Below are 18,698 nucleotides of genomic sequence, written 5' to 3' on the forward strand. Positions count from 1 at the left end.
AGTGGCCCATTTGGAAGGGGCCTAGAGATCAATTGACTCCTCCTTTGCAAATTTTACGATTCATCCGAACAGATGGGGTGCATCACGGGATAAAGAGGAGTCCGGGAAGCGGAAAGCCTACCTGGCCGATCCCACTCACTCCAGTGAGGCCACCAACTCTTCCTATTTTCAGTCTGCCTGGAAACCACTAGCATGAGGGTTTACCCCACTTCCCTTCTCCAGACACGTCCTGGAGCAGACTCCACCTAGAAGCCTCCCTCCGAGGCAAGAGAAAGCTTGAACAAAACAAGCCATTTCTCCGTTATACCAACTCAGATCTAGGATCTTGAGAAAGGTCTCAATGGGATAAAGATGTTACTGGAGGAGAAGGTACATCATTGGAATCAATGGAATCAGGGGCCCCCGGGTGGCTCAGTGGTTGAGCATCGGCCTTCAGCTCAGGATGTGATCCCTGGGATTGAGTCCAACATCGGGCTCCCCATGGGAGCCTGCTTCTCCCTCTGCCCGTGTCTCAGCCTCTCTGTGTGTCTCTCATGAATAAATAAATAAAATCTTTAAAAAAAAAAAAAAGGAATCATTGGAATCGACTTACTTAATGCATCACGTTCTGAGCCTGGTGTCCAGGACACCCAAAGAAGAAGCTCTGAGCATTCTGCACTGTTATCACTTCACGGTGGCAGTATCATCTCTGCTAGATTTGTGAAAATTTTAAATGTGTGCTGTTGATCATTAGTACGGTTTGGAAAGCGTGTTAATATGAGTCATAATTCAACGTTCCCTAGCTCCCAGTGCTCTGAGCCAAATATTATTGCCACTGTCATTTATGGAGTCCTTTTCGTTATGCCAGGCACTGTGTTTAGCACTTTTGGGGGCACCTCCTTCTATAAGATAAGACATACTGCCCCCATTTTACAGATGAGTAAATAGAGGTGCCCTCTGGCCTAAAGTTCCTCCACAGCCAGAACTTTGGCCTCGGCGCCCCCCTGACCCTCCAAATGTGATGCCGAGTCCCAGCAGGGTTCCAAATGCAGGTCAGCCCAGACTTGGCACCAACTGGATGTAAACAGAGGCGGTCACTACAGGCAGCTTCAAGAGTCTAGATCTCAAGAGAAGGCTGCGTCTCAGCTGTCAGGTGGAGATCGGGGTTGGGTACTTGCACAACCTCTCCGTACCTTGAACGTGACTAATCATGGGACCTACCTCACAGAGGGATTCACCGAGCCCATCTGAGCAAGGGCGTTTAACCAAGAGCCCACACATAATATAAGCATGAAGAAATGTTAAAACCTGTAGCCCTTTGTTGAATAGGCACATCGCCTCAAGAGGGATCAAAGCATCGCTTCACTTCTTTCTCCATTCAAAAGCTTTTCAGAGGGAGTAAACGGGCACCTCCCTTGCATCAAACCCGAGACTTTTCTACTAATTCCTGGGGTAGACAGGCCCATGGTCACTTCAGGACTCAACTCGGGGATATGATTCTGAAGTGAGCACATCCTTTCTCTCCTTTTGCAAGTTTTTTCTCCTGCTGTGGGTCAGAGCCCCCTGGGAGAGGGGCTGGGCTCCTCTCTGCGTGTCCTCCTGGCTCCCCGGGCCTCTGAGCGTGGCTTCGGTGACCCCTGAGAGCCCACGTCTTTAGATGTGGTGGGCAGTTGAGAAAGGGCTAAGCCAAAAAGGGGGTTCCCTGTCTGGGTGGCTCCTGGTCTGTGCTCCAAGCCAGTTTATAGCTGACCCTTTTATATATTTTTTTTTAAGTCAAATATACATAACCCAAAATTTACCAGTTTAACCATTTCCAAGTGCATAGTTCTGCGCCATCAGGCACATTGACATTGTCCTACCACGGTGACCTCCGTCTAGCTCCGGAAAGAATCTAATTCTTTCTCTCTGGGTGTCCTGGTCCGTTCAGGCGGCAGTAACAGAACAGCATAGACTGGGTGCGTTAGAAAGAACAAAAATTTACCTCTCACAGATCGGGAGGCTGGAAGCCCGAGATCAGGTGCCAGCGCAGTCACCTTCTGAAGGGAGTTCCACCCTGGGCCCGGACAGCCCCCTCCTCACTGTGTCCTCACCCGACGGAGGGGGCAGGGAGCTCTCTGGAGTCTCTTTCATAAACACACGAGTCCCATTCAAAGGCTCACGTCCCAACATTGTCACATCAGGGTCAGGATTCCAACAGAAGAATTTGGAGGAGTCACAAACATTCAGCCCACAGCTCCTGGGACGGCGACTCTCTATTCTGCTCCCAAGTGCTGGGGTTCCCTGGCCAAGGGACAACTTCATTGAGCATGCCTCAGCACCGTCCCACGGCTCACTCCTTCCTGTGCGGAGCCCCCCACAAACACCCCCAGCCCCTCCCCGGATAAACTCTCAGAGGTCAAGCTGGCCCAAGAAAGCAGCTTCCTCCTGCAATGCCATGGGAGCAGTTAGAAACCCTCTGCTCTGGGCTGACCCCAGATCTCAGCCCCCTCTGTCTCGGCTCCCTGGGTGGGGGCCAGGTACCAGGGCTCCCTATCTCCCAGCATCCACCAGGACATCCCCCGGACCACCGCACGCTGCCCCAGCTAGACCTGGGATTTTCTTAGTTGGGGTTCACCCAGAAACCACCACTGGGGACAAGAATCCATGACCCTGGGAGACACCAGTAGGACAATGAGGAAGTGAGACAGGGAAGGGAAGGCGGCCAACACAAGGCGCCTTATACAAGCTGCCATGTGGGCAATTGGCACTTCCTCTAGCAGAGAAGCCTGGGAGCCAGTGTAGAAGAGAGGCCTCCACTCCCGGAGGAGAGAGCTGGGGTGTTTGCAGGAGAGAGCTGGGGTGTTTGCAAACCAGCCATGGCTAGGTGGAGGCCATGAGGTGTGTTTGTAGGTGGTAATTCACCATCCATGCAGCTGCTGCGAAGGGCTGGTACTCACCTGTGGCCACAGGATGACCTTGGGTAAAAGTGTGCGGCGCCTGCCCCTGGAAATCCTGCAGTGGATGGTGGACGGGAGTGGGAAGGCTGAAAGGAGGGGACAGGGCACCGTATCACCGTCTCCTCCCCCAACCTCAGAGCAGGATACCAGCACTTTATCCAAGTACAGCTCCCCCATCTCCTGACATGTTTACTCCTCTTGAGCCCCTGTAGACCCTCCTGCAGGGAAGTCACTGTGAAGGTGGAGGGTGTGGACCCATGTCAAGATGGCCTTGGTGCAATCCCAGCCCCACCCCTTGTGAGCACACATTAGGCACCACATTGGTTTGTTCTCCATGTAAGTCCTCAACACTTAGCACAAGGCCTGGTATATAGTATGTGCTCAGTAAATGTTACTAAAACACATGCAGCCACGTAGCCATGCGTTCATGCATGCGTACGAACATAAATGCTATATGTCAACAACCTAGAGCAGGTATTCTGAAGTCATTCACACACCTCTAGGAGCCAGACAGAAATGAATTAAGAGAGCCAGCATGGGAGGCAACAGGGAGTGGTGGGGAGTGTGGTGAACTACTTCCCCCTCCAAAAGGGGTAGGGCTAATCGCTTCCATAAAGAAATTTGGACTGAGTTGCCAGTTGCCAGATCTCCTTCCCCCACCCCACTTTATTTTTCAGAAGAAGCCATTATGTGAAATTTTCTGATCTTTAACTTGTTGACAACCACTCCAGATTTCTCAAATCCCCCGTGCAGTTCAACAAAACAAAACAAAACAATAACAACAACGAAACATATTCTCAGGCCAAAGTTCTCCAATCAACAGTTTGGCCTCCGCTGTCAAGTAACACTTGAGATGGAGGAGGTATTTTTCTTCCCTATCTTCTACCGATTGTTGAGGCAAAGCCAGAGCCAGAGATGTTAATCGCACCAGTGAGCCGGGCCACCTAGAGGCAGGTGGAGGGACGAGATGAACTCAGCTGGTCGTCCCCATGCCAAGGGTTCTGTTCATCCCAACTGAGCCACTGGTCCTCTGCACACAGAGAGGGCAGGGCCCCTTTGCCAGCAGCCTCCCCGACTCCAGAACACCCGCTCCCTTCCCCATCTGCTTATGCCATCAGCTAATTAGCATGACTCAGTGATCATGAGAAGTCCAGGTGTCTTGCCAGAGCTAAGCACCTTATGAACAATTGTGTGTGTGCGGGTAGGGCTGCTAGGCAGCTAGCAAATGTGCCTTCACGGGGGCAAAACAGGAGAGTGGCTGATGGGACGAGCTTTTTCTGCTACAGGACAATGAAATCAAGACGCTTAAAAGTCACCCATGATGAATTCAGGTGGTTTTTGTTCTCTCCAAAGGAGAGACACACTCGTGGTTAAGACAGAAGTCCACTCCACTTAGCCCCCATGGATTAATAAAGGAAGTAACACCTTCAGAGAAGGGAGCGGGCGCCAGTGATGGGAGTGTAAATGGTTTTACCCCTTAACAGAGCCGTTTGACAATTTTGTCAGCTACAGAATTTTAAGTGTTCATTCCCCTCAAACTGAAAGTTTGTGGCTGGAAATATACCTTTTACACGGATCTGAGCATGTGTATGAAGTTATGTCCATAGGAATATTGCCTGCACCTATAGGGCACCAGTTAAAGCCTTAGACTCAGGAGAAAAAAATGAGTGGGAAATTCAGACAGGGAGACAGAACATGAGAGACTCCTAACTCTGGGAAACGAACTAGGGGTGGTGGAAGGGGAGGTGAGCGGGGGGTTGGGGTGACTGGGTGAAGGGCACTGAGGGGGGCTCTTGATGGGATGAGCACTGGGTGTTATTCTGTATGTTGGCAAATTGAACACCAATAAAATATAAATTTATAAAATTAAAAAAAAAAAAAGCCTTAGACTCTGATGCCAGACTACTAGGTTTGAATCTTAGCTCTACCACTTGCAAGATGTGCAACCTCGGGCAAGCCATTTCACCTCTCTATGCCTCAGTTCCCTCATCTGAGAAACGGGTCTACTAAAGTACCTATTTCGGGGGCACCTGGGTGGCTCAGTGGTTGGGTGTCTGCCATCGGCTCAGGCCATGATCCTGGGGTTCTGGGATCAAGTCCCACATTGGGGTCCCCGCAGGGAGCCTGCTTCTCCTCTGCCTGTCTCTGTGTGTCTTTCATGAATAAACAAATAAAATCTTTTCAAAATAAGTAAAGTATTTCATGTGGCACATAGGAAATTAAATTAATTATTATAGGCCAAGTACTACTTATATATGGGTATTTTCCACCCACTGGAATTGCAGAAGCACTTTCAGAGTTTCCTTACCAGGAGATTCAATATAGCCTTTAAAAAGAAAGAAGGAGCAGCACCTGGGTGGCTCAGCGGACTAAGCGTCTGACTCTTGGCTTCAGCCCAGGTCATGATCTCAGGATCCTGAGACAGCTCTCTCTCTCTCTCTCTTTCTCTCTCAAATAAATAAATAAATAAGCAAATAAAATCTTTTTTAAAAATTAAAAATAAATAAATAAAAAGAATGAAGTAAATCCCCATGTGTCCATGTAGAACAATCATAAGATTTAGTCTTTTTTTTTTTTTGAAGATTTTATTTATTCATTCATGAGAGACAGAAAGAGGCAGAGACATAAGCAGAGGGAGAAGCAGGCTCCCCGTGGGGAACCCAGTGTGGGACTCAATCCCAGGACCCCGGGATCACCCCTGAGCCAAAGGCAGTCAACCACTGAGCCACCCAGGTGTCCCAAGTTTTAGTCTTTAACGGAAATATCTAGGTCTATAGTATTCACCTTTGTATTAAAAATATATAAATTATACTCAACAAAGTTGTTTCTAAAAAGTAATTATGTGCGTGTATATAGGCATTTTTGTTTATTTATGTAAAAATAGTTCTGGAAACACCAGAAATGAGCACTGGGGTTGGAGATCTACCTTTGAGGAGTTTGGACTTTTTTACCGAGTTCTTATGCTATTTTCTTTTCCCCAGGAAAAATCTCGTTTAAAAGAAAAGGCCAGGCTGAGCTCAGTGGCTAATAACAGACAAAACCAGGGACCATGAACTCGAATTTCCAACTAGATCTTTTTGATCTGTCTTGCTGATAAAGCTTCTGCTCCCGGTGAAGTCACCCAGGCTCCCAGGTGGGGCAGATCTGTAGTTAGCCCCGATCCTGCCACTCCCCAGCTGGGTGACCCAAGACAAGAAATGTCACCTCTCTGTGCCTCAGATTTTTTCAGATCAACAGGAGCGGCTTCTTAAGGGTTTTTAGAGAACTGATTGAGATAATGTTTGTAAAGTGCTGAGGACAGGGCCTGTCATATATAAATAGAGGTTATTATTATATATGGTGGCTGATTTCCAACTACAAGCTTTACAAAGGTGGCAGCGAATCAAGATGTTCACTATTGTCATTTATGCAAATGAAGAAGACAACACCTAGAGAAGAAAATATCTTTCCTGTCTCTCCTCTTCCTTTGTCTTTAACATACCCCATTACCAAAAGCCCTTAAGGCTTCTGTTGATAACTTACACAATAAACACATTAAAAATCAGTGAAATGCCAGGTTGGCGATTGTCTAAGATTCATTTTTTTAGTCCAATGCACAGCTTGGGAAATGCCTGTGGGAGAGAAAATTAAAATATGCAACAATAAAATGATCAATATAGTTGATTCTAGAGAAGCAGGCACTACCGCTCCTCCTGGTGTGCCCTGACCTGTGGTCCAAGGCTCTGCTGTCTGTTTCCACGTGTTCTGCTCCTCTCTTTGCTCTCACCTTTGCCCCTGCCCTATGCACTCCTACCCACACAGGCCTCCTGAATAACACACTTTTATTAACTAGTAACATACCTATGTAACCTCACCCATACACTCCCCCCAGAATCCTATAATATCTTAACCCCATAATATAAATAATAAAAAGAAAATGCATAATAGTAAAACAATATATGTATGCATTAGATGTCCATGCGTGTGCATATCATATATGTATGCATGTATATGTGTGTGCATTGTGTATGGGTGTGGACATGTGCACACACACAAACACACATACTCAGTCACCACCGCATTAGGAGATGTAAGGGAAAGTCTGGATTAGGAGAAGAAAGGTGATATTTAACTGACAATTGTTTGCACTTTTTTGGTTATACTGACATTTTGAAAAAAAAAAAAGCTGAGTGTGTGAGTGTGTGTATGTGTGCGTGTGCATCATGGGGAATCCAGCAGCTACCGGGGGGGCAAGAGATACAAAGAAGGCCCATACAGTTGGATTTGCAATGCAGAAGGGCCCCCATGATGCCCACGTGAAAGGCAGGTGAGCAGGGGTGGGAGCAGGAGGCCATCTGAGTGCATCACGGTCGCTGTGAGCTACAGCAGGGATCAGAGGGAGAGGAGGAGGTGAAGACTCTCAGGGGCTCCACCAGTGACCCCAGTGATGCTTTGGACATTTGTTGGAGGTCTCAGTGGTCATCAGGATGACGGTGGTGGGAAGTAGAGCCATCAAGGTCCAAATATGGAAAGAACACATGCTTCATCAACAATCCCAGAGGCTCTGGACATCAGGATATCCAGAAAACTTGCTCTCTGGCCTCATTTCTTCATCCTGCAGTCAGCTTTCATTCGCTTATAGATTTCCCCTGGACAGTGAGCTCCTTGGGAACTGGGCCTTTGCTCTTTTTACCTCTGTGGCATCACCATCTAGAACAGGGATTGCCATACTAGCCTGGGGCCGAATCCCACCCACCACCTTCGTGTGTAAGCAAAGCTCCCTGGAACACAGCCACACCCGCCCATTACTGTGCAGCGCTTTAGTGCTTCATACAGAGATCCGAGGGCCTGAGGAACTCCAAAATATTTACTACCTGACGCTTTAAGGAAAAGTTTGCCAGCCCCTGATCCAGCATCACGCAGAGAATATAGAAGATGACCCATAAATATTTGTGGGTCACACAATCAATGTAAACATGTGACTAATAGTAACAATAGGACTTCCTTTCATCGTGTAGAGAAATAATCTATTTTTTTAAAGATTTTATTTATTTATTCATGAGAGATACACACACAGAGAGAGAGAGAGGAAGAGACACAGGCAGAGGGAGAAGCAGGCTCCATGCAGGGAGCCCCACGTGGGACTGGATCCTGGGACTCCAGGATCACACCCCGAGCTGAAGACGGTGCCAAACCGCTGAGCCACCAGGGCTACCAGAGAGATAATCCATTGATTCATTTTTGCCTCTCACACCCTCTTGAACTGCATCCCCAACTGTGAATTTTTTTTTTATTTTTTTTTTTTGTAACCAAGTCACACTCATTCTCTGGGCCAGCACTTTGGAGAATCCCTGAGTGGAGCTGGGTTGTGGGGTGGGGCGGGGCTTGAAAACAGCAAGCAGAACCATCTGGAGTGTAGAGCACAGCAGGTACTCTAAACCTTGGTCATGCCCTCAGGCTGAGCAGGGCTGTCCTAGGCCAGAGGGTGTTGAGCCGCAGCCCTGGCTTCCACCCACTAGATGGAAGTAGCACTTCCCCTCTGCCTCTGCAGGGCCTGGGTGGGGGAGGTGGGGGGGTACATAAGAACTGAGTCCTGGGGACATTACACACATAAATGTCCCTGAGGATATTCCCCACATTAAAAAAAAAAAAATCCTTAACGGGAGTTTGACACAGCTTCCCTCTGTAGTATATTCTAACGCCCCAACTCAGGGCAGAAGGAAATTCCTGATGTCTAACCTAAGTCTCTTATGCTGCAGCCACCCCTTTTTTTCCTTACTCTGTCACCACTGAAAAATAAAATGCAGAACTGATGCTCCCTAATAACACTCCTTCTGTGACAGTCTCGCCACAGGGATTGCTGGGACGTATATAATGCAATCAGCCACTCGGCCTGCAAATGCTCCTGAGCCCCTGCCACCTCTGCCCCGCGCTGCTCATGTCCTGCCAGTAACACAGGGAGCAGGACAAACCAGGTTTCTGATCTCGTGCAGCCACCTGTTAGTGACAGGCACAAATAAGCAAGTGAATAAACAAGATAATATCAGTCACTGATGAGTGTTTGGTGCCCGAGGAGTGAGTTACGTGTCAATTGCACTCAGCAAGGTGGAGGGCGCTGGGGGAGGCGGGACTGGGTGGCCCCCTAGCTGGGACGGTGAAGAAGGACCTCGCTGGAGACGGTGAAGAAGGACACCCCAGGAGCTGCCCCCCAGAGGGAGAAGGGGGTGGAAAGGCCTGATTGGAGATCGTCATCCGTTCCCACTCTGTGCTCTGACGTTGGGGGTTAGGGGGCTCTCTCTTCATGCTCCTCACTGTCCCCTTTCTTCTGATGTGAGGGAAGAGCCTGGGGCATGGATTGTGCTACAGAATGCAGTAGAATGCACCACAGAATCCACAGTTTGGGATTCTCTGAGCAGCTGCATGGAACAGCCCTCATGACTAGCCCCACACTGCTGAGAATCCCACATGGATTTTCCTAAGTGACTATAGTCGGTGCCAAAAGGAAGGGGCTCTGGGTTTTCAAGAAGATTAACCCCAACCCAAAGTCTTCTCCTCTGCATCTCTCCCAACCCAGCCCAGTCCCCAAAGACACCAACAGGAAGACAGCACAGGGAAGAGAGTAAACAAGATTAGGATGGCAAGGAGGAATTTCAAGTGGGTGAGGTCCCTGACCCCTTTAGGCTGGAATTAAAATGTCCCAGGTTGTGCTCCTCTCTCTCCCCAGCTCTCTACAGTCAGCTCCCTTCTTTCTCCCAAAGGATGAGCCATCTTGTGGGACAAACCTAGTCCCACAGGTGAGGGGGGAATAAAAGAACTTGAGAAAAACCAGACTTGTCGAAAAGTTGTAGCTAATTTTGGAGGCAAAAGGGAAAAATCAATTGTCTCAGGGATTTAGTCAGCTTTTATGGGCCAGGCTGTTTTGTTCTACCTGTGAATCTCCAGACATACAGTAGATAAGAGGGTGAGGTTCTGATCCTGTAGACATAAACATAAATCTGGGCTGCCATTACTAACTGCCACACCCCAAGGAAGCCACTTAAACTCTTTGGACCTTCGTTTCTTCCTCTGCAAAATGGAAGGTCTACTTTGCAAGGTTGCCGTGGGGATGAGCAATAACGTAATGTGCGAATGGTCATCATCATCCTCCCCGTGATGCATGGAGTTTCTACTGTGCACGAGGCACTGTGATCATCCTTTACATAACTACCTAATCCTCACAGCAGCCCTACCTGGAGGGTCGGTAATCACTGGGGAGAAAAAAGAGGCCAGGAGATGTGGAACAGCATGCGTGAGTTTGCCCACTTTGCAAGGAGCAAAGCCAGGCCAGATTCATTAGATCCCAAATCCTGGGTTCTTAACCACAGCCCCCCTTTGTTGTGGGCAATTAGTTTTTACTAATTAGTTTTAATTTACCAGTTGTCACTGTGTTGGGGTTCTAACCACAGGGAGACCAAGAATTCGTGGATGAAGGCCAATCTGCCCTGACTCCCAAAAATATAGATGGTGTGAGCGAGCTGCAGATGCCACACTGGACCAGGAGTGGCTTTCTCTGCTAAGTGAGCATGCCTGTCACGTGTTGCAAGCATGCTGTCCAAGGGCCCAAGTGACACCAGGCTGCTGGTTTCCTCACATAGCTGCTTAGCCTGATGGTCAATGTAATCATGCAGTGACCATCCATTCACTTCTCCCCTCTGGATCTCTGCCCACGCATAAAGCAGGGATTCGTGAATTTACTCATTCATTTATTCAATTCGCATTTACCTGTTGAGTGCCCACCTGTGCCAGAGACTCCTGGGTAGAGGAACTCGTAAGATGACCGTAGACCCTACGCTGGTGGGGCCCACACTCTGGAGGGGAAAGAGATCCAGAAAGTAAAACATACAACATGTTCAGGGCCACACAGAAACAATCCCTGTCTGTGCTGGCAGGGAGGAAGCGGGGTCGGAGACGTCCTTGCTGAGAGGCGGGCAAGGTGAGAGAGTGAGCTATGCAGATATCTGGGAAGTGAAATTCCAGGTTGAGGAAAGTAGAAATGACCTCAAGGGCTCCAAGGCATGTACATCAGCTGTTAGAGAAAAGTTTTGCAGATTGTATTCCTTGGAACACCAATCCTACCAGATGCTCACTGGAAAAAAACTTATGGAACCTAATAAGATTTGCAAATACTGCATGCTGCAGATCCCAGTTTTGGAGAGGAAAGGGAAGGAGAGGAGAGGAGAGGAGAGGAGAGGAGAGGAGAGGAGAGGAGAGGAGAGGAGAGGAGAGGAGAGGAGAGGAGAGGAGAGGAGAGGAGAGGAGAGGAGAGGAGAAAGGAAGGAAGGAAGGAAGGAAGGAAGGAAGGAAGGAAGGAAGGAAGGAAGGAAGGAAGGAAGAAGGAAAGAAAAGAAAGAAGAAAGAAAGAAAAGAAAGAAAGAAAGAAGAAAGAAAGAGAAAGAAAGAAAGAAAGAGAAGAAGAAGAAAAAAGAAAAAAAGAAAGAAAGAAAGAAAGAAAGAAAGAAAGAAAGAAAGAAAGAAAGAAAGAAAGAAAGAAAGAAAGAAGAAAGAGAGAAAGGAACCAGGCCAAGTCCTGTGGTAGAGTCTTGCTCAATGCAGGTTCACCCCAACATACTTGAGAATACAGCCGTCTCTTCACATAACACCTGCCGGCATCCCACAGAGCTGGGTTTCCATGGAAACCAGTTTGGGGAAACTGTGATTTAAATGAAGGGCCCTTTCTCTACCATGGTGCACAATGTTTTGATTCTCTGCCCCACATGGAATCACTGCACAAAGACTCGTTGAGCTCCTCCTTACTAAGTGTGAGTTGGGGTCTGGGTAGAGACACGGTAGGGACAAGAGCCTCTGTCCCCACTGCAAAAGTCACATCACAAAGCGGGTGAACATGGGCCAAGGAAGGTCAAAGGGTGTGGATGCTGTTGCCCCCCTCGGAACTCAGTGACCCAAACTTAGCAGCAGATGGTTTCGGGGAACTGAATGGAACAGACCTCTGGCCAGCCCTGGCTCTGGTCTCTTGTGGTATTTCAGCGCTGTACTGGGAGAGCACAAAGAGGACTCTTCCCAGATCCGTGAGGCTCTACAGGAAAGAGGTGGTGGTTACTAAGGGGGAAGACAAAAGGGAAAATGCTCCACAACCTGTACTGTCTCAATACCTTCTCAAAAGGAAGGGAATGGGATAATCTTCAGAACTGCCCCCTGCAGATCTTGTTTCAAACACACACACACACACACACACACACACACACCTATATATGACCCAGCCTCAAGCAGCCTTGGAGTTAGAATGAATGGACTTCCACAGAGATATACACACATTTGCCAGTGAGATCCCTCCTTAACCAGCTGCATAGGATTAATTTTCAAAGGCTGGGCTTTCCTCATGCCCATCTAGAGTCCAACAGTTAGGAAGCAATGGTGGGAGGAGGGGAGAACAAGACGGCATTGTTTCACTGGTAAAATGTATTTATTTTAATCACTGCTGAAAATTCCAAAAATTACCTCCTTCGGTTTACCATCAGGACATCAGAGGCAGCGTGACAGGTGTTACGAGCATAGATGCAAGTGATGACATGTACACTCCATAGTAGTGATGGGAGTTCCTGCCTTGGGCCAGCCCCTAGCGAGGACATTGCCCATTGAACCCCTCAGCGCATGCTCCATTTTACAGAGGAGAAAACAAAATCCTGGAAGGGTGCAGTGATTTATCTAAGATCACACAGGAAAGCACACAGCCAGATTAGAAACCCAGCACCTTGGTTGTCTCCTTGTGAAAAGTATGTATTTGGACTTTGGTGTGCTTGGACATGAGCCCCAGCACCATCGAGCTGAGGTGCTTTGCATGAATTCTATATCTTTTTCGGAATCCCGGCTTCCTTACCTGTGAAAATGAAGATAGCCTTCTCTATACCCTGGGCAAGGGTAGCCACTTAGCCCAGAGGAGGGGCCTCAATCAATCTTGCATTCTTGAAGTGGGAGCAGATGGGGGGCGGGGGGCAGGCTGCCTGGGAGACCTCTAGATGGGAGGTGGGGACGATTAAAACAAAACAAAAAAAATCCACATTCATTACTTCATTTGGTGTTTTCTTTAGTGGAAGAACATTTGCTTTGTTTGAGAAAATCCCCCAATATCAATGTGTTCTGGAGATGCCCTGACAATCTGCACACATCACCTCATTCCATACATTTAATCCGCACAGCAATATGGAAAGGAGCATTGGTTCGCCCCGTACCCCTTGAGCAGTTGGGCAACTGATGCTTCAAGAGAGTCCATAACTCATCCAAAAAGACGAAGCCAGCAAGTAACCAGTTCATACACCAAACCAGTGGTTCTCAACCATGGCTCCTGGGGCCGGCAAAAGACATTTGCATTACCTGGAGACATTTTTGGTTGTCACAGCCAGAGAGTGGTGATGCTGTTGGTGTCTAGTCGGTAGAGGCCAGAGATGCTTCTATACACTACAGTGCACAGGACAGCACCTTCCCCCACCATCTCACTACAAGTAATTACCCAATCCTAATGTCAATAGTACCAAGCTTGAGAAACTTAAAAAAAAATTTTTTTTTAAGATTTTATTCATTTATTTATTTGACAGAGATAGAGAGAGCACAAGCAGGTGGAGTAGCAGGCAGAGGGAGAGGGAGAAGCAGGTCCCCCATGGAGCAGGGAGCCCAATGAAGGACTCCATCCAGGCCCCCAGGATCATGTCCTGAGCTGAAGGCAGATACTTAACCGACTGAGCCAACCAAGAAATTTTGTTTTAATTCTAGATTTCTCTAGCTCCAAAGTTGATAACCTTGCACTACTTTGCCTCATTTACTGAGGGTTTCTAAACCTTGAAAGTATTGATAGTTGAGGCCAAATAATTCTGTTGAAGGGCTGTCTTGCAGGGCATGTGTAGGGTGTTTGGCAGTGTCTCTGGCTTCTGTCTGTTACAGACCAAGACCTTTGCACCCTCTGAGAGTCGTGACAACCAAAAATGTCATTGTCAAATGGCCCCTGTCCACTCCTTGTACCCCAGGACTCTCTCTCTCTTCCTTCCTGTGTGAAGGGGCAAGTCACCCCAATTGAGAACCATTGCCCTAACCCAAGGGAAATCAGTTTAGCTATGAAATGAGAAAATATTCAGAGAATAATGTGAATAACTATTACTTAAATATGGGAGGGGAAAAAGTAGATGCATGTGTGCGTAGATACATTGAATACCTGGGCACATCTGGCAGAAAGAAATATTATCTCTTGTGATTTCCTGCCGTGGTATTGTTGAGGCAACAAATTGACCAACCTCTTTATTTCGCAGCATATGCGTTATCACTTCCGCCACACTGAGTCCCAGGGACGATGTACCAGAATAGAAATGTAGAATAGCGTTCCCTTTTTTGTTATTGTCAATGTTCTATTTATAGAGTACCATTATTATCCCAAAATGACTTAGATCTTAATTTGAAGCAATGTTACCAGGGGGAGGAGCCGCTGGCAGAGTCTAAGACTCTGCGATTGACCCCACAAGGGGAGGAACTACCTGTCCTCAGACACTAGGGTCGCAGAACGGTGGCCAAAAGCCAGAGAAGGTCCAAGGTCTAGTACATACAGATCAGGTCCTCATTTCTCTGGAAGGAAGCCTGTCCTTCCCCCAGTAAACTAAACATTGACATCTGAAAAACATGAGGCATCTTCACTGGTGTTCATTTATTTATAACGTCCATTAGGGTGGAACATTATTCGGCCATGAGAAAGGAGGAATTCCTGCCATTTGAGACAGTTTCATGTGGATGAACCTGCTATGTGAACCATGCCAGAAAATGATAAATCCTGCATGATCTCATTTATACGTGGAAAAATTTTTTAAAGTTGGACTCATAGAAAGAGAGTAGAAGAGTGATTTCCAGGGACGGCAGGATGGGGAAAATGGGAAGATGCTGGTCAAAGGGTATGAGCCTTCAGGGGCACCTGGGTGGCTCAGTCGGTTGAGCATCCGACTCCTAGTTTTAGCTTAGGTCATGGTCTCAGGGTCCTGAGATTGAGCCCCATGTAGAGCTCCACACTCAATGGGGGGAGTCTGCTTGAGATTCTCTCTCTCTCTCTCTCCTATTCCCTCCCTCCCTCACTACCTCTCTCTTTCCCTCTCTCAAATAAATAAATCTTTTTAGAAGAATTAGTTCTGGGTAGCTCATGTCTAGCACGGCGTGCATAGTTAACAATATTGTACTGCGTGCATAAAATCTGCTGAAAGAATCAATACTAAGCATTCTCCTACATACAAAAAAGGTAACTCTGTGAGACGATAGATGTGTGAATTAACCTAATTGTGGAGGTGACCATTCCACAAGGTATATGTATATCAAATCATCACTTTGGGCACTTGAGATATATACAGTTTTCTTTGTCAGTTATACGTCGATCAAGTTGTTGGGAGGAAAGAATTTCTAGGACTGGGGAAATTGAGATACAGTCAAGAACTAGCAAATTTTTCATGTTGATATAAAGCAGGGGTCAGGGAATTTTTTCTCTAAAGGACCAGAGAGTAAATACGTTAGATTTTGCAGGTCGGACAACCCCTTTGCACTTGCTCATCTCTGCTGCTGCAGCGTAAAGACAACCATGGAAGAGCTGTCAGAGAACAGGTGTGGCCAGGTTGCAATAAAACTTCATTTGTGGATGCTGAAATTTGAATTTCATGTAATTTTTATATCAAGAAGTCTTTTTTTGTGTGTGCAACCTTTTAAAAATGCAAATATTATTCTTTGCTCCTGGGCCATATAAGTGCAGACAGCGGGCTAGATTTGGCCCATCCACTTCTTACATGAAATATGACAAAGGACCCCCCAAAGCCATCAATTCCCACTTTTCTGTCCTTAGGTTGAGGCTAATCACCTGGGACATTTGGAACTTGGGGTACTTAGCACTCCAGGAATTAATCTTGCCAATACGTGAACTTCTGAAATGTTGTTTTTATAGGACTAGACAAACATTGTTGGACAAGCTGGGAGTAACTTAGTGCTGGCTTTTTTCTTTGCCTGTTATGACTCCATGAAATCAGTGTTTTCTGTACAAAGTCACCAATAATTGGATTTCTTTAGGACCTTCTGGTTAAAAAAAAATAATAAAATAGAGACAAGGGGGAAAAAAACCCCTCAGGTTCTAAGCTTGGTAACACACAAAGCTCTCAGGTCGTGTATAAAAGGATATATGAAAAATATTCTCCAATGTCTGACTTTCTAAGCATAGTCAGGCCTCCATGCTGAGGGCAGAGACGCTTAGCTCAGAACTTCCTGATGATTATAAATTCTTCATCAACCCTGGATTAAGTCTTTTAAAGGGATTTTTCTTCTTCTATTTTTTTTTGAGTCACCGTGATCATAATTTTCAGATTTTCGACTACTTATAAAACTTTTTTTTCTTCCCCTCTCACAGCGAAGGTCAGTCACTTTTAAGATATAAGAGAATTTGAGAACAGATTAATGACAAAGACAAATGATGATTTTTATTTTAGCGGAAGTTTCGGTGCGTTTTCTGCCCAGCCTGGGTACTGATAATAAAGTACACTTGACATATAACTGCGTAAGTTCTTTGCTTTAAAGTTCAACAATGGATCAAAAGAACGAATTCTCTCTTTAAAAAGAAATGTCCTGGAAGGAAAAAATAAAAGGAAGGTTGGGGGGACCTCATCCATCCCTTTTGTCCTGTTCTCTTCTCTTTGTGGCCCAGAGACAGAGCATTGGGTGACTTCTTCAGAAAAGAGATCAGTGAAATTGTCAGTTGATTACTTCTCCTTGATTAGCATTTATAAGAGCCCTGTGATACAGTATTTGCATTCCTATTTAGCCGTGATTTTTGTGGGGCACCAATGATTAAACTTGTCACGGGGCTTGATTGACGGGGTCAGATCTTCACTTTCTACTCTTTTGAAATTAAAAACAAATGTGTCAGCTCCCTTCATGGGCCGGAGCGCCGTGAAGCTCGCCTGCCTTGTCATTGCAGATAGGTCAGGAATGTTTTAATTTTAGGGATGGATTCTGCTTGTCAAGTAGAGTGTGATGGCGTGTGGTTCTGGAGATGAGATGTGAAGGGTGTAAAACAAAGAAGAGGAAGAACAAAGACAAAGACACTCACATTATTAGACAGATTTAATTAGTCTGAATGGATATTATGCTAGATGAAGCAGTGAGCTGTGAAATTAACCCTTGATTACGGATTGGCGGATCATACTCATAAAGAGAATCAAACCTTTGTGGAGAGACGTGAGGTGTGATTTCAGCTTTCTCTACCCTTCTGGGGCGCGGGCCAGATCCCCACCCCCACCACCCACCCCGCTGTCCTGAAACGCCAGAATCTGTACGAGAAAGCGTGCAAGTTCACCTTTAGCTCGTGCCAGCAGGTGCACCCAGAGGAGGGGTTCCATCCAGCTTTCCCCTCTTGCACAGTTCAGAGAAGGCCACAAGCCAACGGTGGATGGAGGTGAAGCTCAGTGGCTGGCAGTGATTCGGATTTCCCATTCCAAGATCAAGCCTACAAATGGTCAAGTCTGAACGAGCACTATTTATTTTGAGCCTCAGTACCCAAGAGCTCTACCAACTGTAGGGAGGGCACCTCCCAAGAACATCTTTGATACAATCTTCCCAATGGGTCTCTACCTCTCCACAGTCTTCCCCAGCAAATACCAGCTTCATCCTGACTCCCAGGTATTCCAGGCATATTAAAAGAGAGACGGGAGGCCGAGATGCCTGACCCAATATTGGTGCCCAATTAAGCAAAACTCACCTATGCTAAGGACCTCCTCAAGGAGGGGATGGTTGTGAGGGACAGTGCACAAAAGAAGGTGTGGGTCTGAGATAATGTGGCCTCCCAGAAATCCCTTAATTATTCAAATTAACTAAAGGGTATGAACTAAAAAAAAAGGGGGGGGGTATGAACTCTGCTGAGAAAGACCTTGTACAAGCTATACCAACTACTATCTCAGCCTTTAAGTAACTTGGTCTAGATGATTCCCTAAGCACCAGTTCCAGGAATGGGAAGGCTCTGGGGGCATCTTACAAAGGAGTGTCTGTTAGGTTACCTGGAGTCTCGTGGAAAGTCATCAAATCAGGTACTGAGGAAATGGAGTTCTAGAACTTCCTTTGTGGGACTTCTCCAAACCCAGTCTTCTCATTGGCTCACGGGAGGACAAGTCCTTCTCGAATAGCCTCTCATGACTGTGCTGAGCATGAAGTCTGAACTGTGTCCCTAACATGCCAGAAAGGTAGCATGTATTATTATTATAGTTCAGTGTAGACAACATGGCACCAACTCTAAGTCACTTCTCTGGCTCATCTGTTTCATTACAACCTCTCACCTTGACTGTGGCTCCATGCCGGGAAACTCCTAGTTGAGGAATGCCCTGGACAAGCAGATCACAAATGTCGTCTTGAGACTCTGGATCAATTGCAATCAATTGAAAATGAATTTATTCCCAATCATTGTTGAAGGCTGAGGGTGGTCAAGGAACTCATTGGCGTAACTCTGGAATTTTTTTGAATGTCAGAGACAGAGGGAAATTGTAACTGTTACCTCGGCTCTGTTCAAGGGAATATGGTGTGCGCGAATAACATGCTTCACAGGTCAAGGTCGGGAAAATCCTTTGGCTTATGGTGTCTAGAAAGTCAGACTGTTTCCCCATGTAAACACAGTGACATTTATAACTGCTTGGAAATGAGAATTGTTTTCTTCCCAAAGAGGATGTTCTGTTTCTGAAGAAATGTCTTTCTTAGCCTTGAGTAATAAGAGAACTAACCTGCTATCTCCAATGTGACTTCACTGAGCTTTAGAGGAGG

At 46.7% G+C, this 18,698-nt stretch overlaps 1 protein-coding gene and 1 long non-coding RNA gene across 4 annotated transcripts in view; one reads left to right on the forward strand and one right to left on the reverse strand.

Annotated features, from left to right (window-relative positions):
* Positions 1–18,698, forward strand: part of TSHZ2 (teashirt zinc finger homeobox 2) — a 443,868-nt gene that overhangs the window by 382,250 nt on the left and 42,920 nt on the right. The gene's annotated exons all lie outside the window — the stretch shown is intronic.
* On the reverse strand, positions 16,357–18,065 carry LOC144298536 (uncharacterized). 3 transcript variants are annotated; one of them, XR_013365464.1, is made up of 3 exons: positions 17,945–18,065; positions 17,248–17,397; positions 16,357–16,517 (listed from the first exon to the last, which is right to left on the reverse strand). It is a non-coding gene; the product is annotated as an uncharacterized LOC144298536 (long non-coding RNA). The 3 variants fall into 3 exon arrangements; XR_013365463.1 differs by lacking the exon at positions 17,945–18,065 and adding an exon at positions 17,650–17,933; XR_013365465.1 differs by lacking the exons at positions 16,357–16,517; positions 17,945–18,065 and adding exons at positions 16,524–16,938; positions 17,650–17,933.

The sequence above is a fragment of the Canis aureus genome, chromosome 26 (genome assembly GCF_053574225.1).
Source record: "Canis aureus isolate CA01 chromosome 26, VMU_Caureus_v.1.0, whole genome shotgun sequence".
NCBI lineage: Eukaryota > Metazoa > Chordata > Mammalia > Carnivora > Canidae > Canis > Canis aureus.